Source organism: Apium graveolens, chromosome 3, assembly GCF_009905375.1.
Source record: "Apium graveolens cultivar Ventura chromosome 3, ASM990537v1, whole genome shotgun sequence".
In the NCBI taxonomy this organism is placed as follows: domain Eukaryota; kingdom Viridiplantae; phylum Streptophyta; class Magnoliopsida; order Apiales; family Apiaceae; genus Apium; species Apium graveolens.
Window position 1 is genome coordinate 125749072 of NC_133649.1, and position 3827 is coordinate 125752898.

Below are 3827 nucleotides of genomic sequence, written 5' to 3' on the forward strand. Positions count from 1 at the left end.
AATCCAATCCTCAGTGGAATTGCTTATCTCGCTTCTACTACCTGCTGAAGCTAAAAAGGGGGAGAAAGTAATTAAGTCCAAATGCAAGACTGACAAGACACTGACAGGGAAGGATAATGAAAAAGATGATCAAGGAAACCCTGGAATGGGTAGAGGTCATAGTAAAGGTAGAAGATTCACATCAAGAAAAGCTGAAATCACAAGTCACAGGACAAGTTCTGATACTGGGAAAAGAATAAGTTCTGCTGCTGGTAAAATGATAAGTTCTGATGAACTTTTAGATCTTGATGAGGAAATGTTAAGACAGTTATTTCTTCAGGAAAATCCAGGATTGGACTTGGAAAGTTTAATGGAAGAAGAAGCCAGGTTTAAATCAGAGAAAGTCACATCTAAATCTGAAGCTTCTGGTAAAAAGCCACTTCCAAAACTCAAAGGCATTGTGATCAAAGAAAGAACACATACTGAATCAACATTTGCTAGATCACAACCGCAGATAGATCCAAGATCCAAGGGTAAAGAAAAGGTTGGTGAACCTATCAAGGTTTATGTGCCTCCTGAGGATGAAGAAATTACTGATGAAAAGGATAATCTTGCTCTGACTTCAAGAAAAGTTCTTAAAACAACCTCTGACATGACTCAAGTTGTTCAGAGTCAAGAAATTGTAAGTTCTGATATTCAGAAGAAGCAAGTAACCTCTGACATAGCTCAAGTTAACTTGATATCAGAAGATAGACCAAAGACACTCTTACCAGGATTCACTAAAGTAAAACAGACTCAACCTTTGAAGACTACTGCAAGTGGTTTTGAAGCAAGAGTAGTTACTGGAAAGGAAGCAAGAGATAAAACTGGATTGGGAAGTGCTGATGAAAGAAGAATACATAACACTACCAATGATCCAACTTCCTTGAGTGAACCAGGTATTGGAGCAACTCCTGAGAGATTGAATCAACTGGAATCTGTACAGATGGTTTACCATACCTACTTGAAAGAATACATCTTGTTATATTTCATGACAGATAGTAGGGTTTATCATATAAGACAAAATGCCATTCCATTGAAGTATTTTGAAGAATTGGTGCATGTACTATTCTTACTTCAAGTGGATGACAGAATAACAGGAACTGCTGCAAACTATTTGAAAGAACAGATTCAGAGACGGAAAAGGCTTTATTATGTTAAGTCTAACAGCACATACGTTCCAAAGTACAGAGATCACAATGGTGATATAGTTGAAATGAAGCCCAACACTGCTAAGATTATAACTACCTTTCTGGGGTACAGGGCTGTTGAATTCAATCTTGAGTCTGATAAAGCTTATTTGATCAGACTGGATCAGGATATAAGAAAAGCAAAGATCAATGATCTCAGAGCTGCAATCTTTCAAATTGGTGAAGATACTGCAGAGCTTAAAGATGCCAAAAGGAGAATGATTGATGAACTTAGATATGCTGAGAGATGTTTGTTGAAGAATTATCTCAGAACAACTCCTGACATCAGAGAGATCAGATGATGAAGCCAAGTTGAAGATCTACAACTGCTTAAATTCTAATATTTGTACAGACTGAAGTTGTTATTAGAAGTTGAATATTGGTAAAGCTTTAAGGACTGTAAGTTGTAGTTATCTAGTCTAATTCTCATGCATTTGTACTTAATGTTTTTGACATCATCAAATATCTGTTAAACTTGTATATTATGCTAATTTACAAGTTTGGGGAGATTGTTAGATATATTTGATAATGTCATGGCTAATATAATTTATGTTTAGATTTCAGATCTTACTTAACAGGATAAATCAGTACTTAACCGTTGATCAGTACTTATACTGGAAGTCAGGACTTAAGGATATCAGTACTTATATTATCAGGAGATAATCATCAGAAGTTAGATATTAGAACTTAAGTGCTGAAGGACGATCAGATAAGGACAGTAGCTGATTAAAGGAAAGAAGATCAAGATAAACATAAGAAGAGATATGCATGAAGAAGGAGTTCCGTGAAGAATGGAATACTTGGAAGAAAAGATATCTGATTGATATATTGTAGGAAGCAGAATTATATTCCATATCAATTAGCGATTATCTTGTAACTGTGTAGTATATAAACACAAACATAGGGTTTACACTATAAGTGTTATCATATTCGAGAAGATTATTCATTGTAACCCTAGCAGCTCTCGTGATATTTGTTCATCACTGAGAGGTAACAGTTCCATACTGTAACAGAGTTTATTGTTTCAATAAAGTTTGTTTTCGGTTACTTAAGATATTAAAGTTCGATTTGATTGTATTATACACTGTATTCACCCCCTCTACAGTGTGTGTGACCTAACAAGTTACATGTTAAGTATGGATAATTACAAGCCAATAAATGGTGGACATTTACGTGCAAAAAAGAATCATTATTCCAATAACGTGGTTGTTACGAAAATATCAAATCAGAAGCAAAAATCTGTATACATGATATGTTTCAATTATAAGATTTGGTGTGGATTTGAGTAGTTAGCGGACCGTATGGGGTAAATTAACCATAGAAATAAGAAAGTAAAGTTGCGTATACCGGATAAGGCAAATGATTGATTGGAAAGCAGAAGCGAATGAAGAAATTATTCATAATAACCAGAAAATTGATTAATACATTGTGAAGGTGAAGCATACCTCAATCACGTGGGAGATACTTTTCATGAAGATTTAAGATCGAAGAAATTCTAGTTACAAATAAACTTTGAGTGTGTTTTTTAAGGAATGGTTGGGCTTTCCCACTCAAGTAAGTGAGTTATGGTAAATTTAATGCTCATAATTGAGCCAGTGAAGATGGTTCAGTATGGAAAGACATAAGTGGAGATGAAGATATGGTGATTCAACTACAATTTTTTTTAAGAAGTAATGCTTTAAAACCAATGGAATTCTTTCACAAGAATATAATAGTATTGGTTGAGACCATGTGTTGGTTATCAGAAGTTGAATAAGTTAACTAATAAGAACAAGTGTATATGGTCGAGGATAAATGAATTGTTAGTTAGAGAGCTTGAATTGAAACATGAACTAGAAGAATTGTAGAATAATTTATAATCGTACTCATTAGTGATATTCTGTTACAATCAGAAGAAATGAGGAAAGGTATGGTATAATAAAAATTATTCGTTGTAATCTTAAGTTGTACTGGTTAGTATTATATATGGTGGTGAAATGGTGAGTTTAGAAGGTGGAAATTGATTGGTCTACCTGTGGGTTGATTGTTGGTTGTTTGATTGATTGTTGGTGTCGGCTTGAGTCCGACTGGGAGTCAATAATATAAAGGATATGTTGCCCAAATTTTTGAAAAATACCCTACTTTTAAAGATAGAAAGTATACTTCCGTGTGTTATTGATGTTCATGTTGATACTCCAAATACTCATGATCTTGGTTCTTGAAAGAGGTTGTTACATCCAATCCGACTATATATAATTGGTCTTTGATTTTATTTAGCTAGACATCACTTGGTGCAATTGATCAATTAATTGAGTTAATTGGTTAATTTTACCAATTAATGGCCAGTTAGATGGAAATCAAGTCCAATTAGATTAAGTTAAATTTAGATGTGATTTTTAAATCCGAAATCAAAGCAATGTAGGAATTTGGAGGGCGTCACAATCCATATGAAATCTTTTACTTTCTTCAAGGATTTGAAGAATGGCAAGCACTTGTCTCCAGATTTGGAGATGAATTGTCCCAATGCAGCAACCCTTTCGGTGAGCTTTTGAACATCTTTGACAGTCTTTAGAGGCTCCATGTCCAAAATTGCCTTTATCTTATCAGGATTTGCCTTGATTCCCCTCTTGGAGACCATCA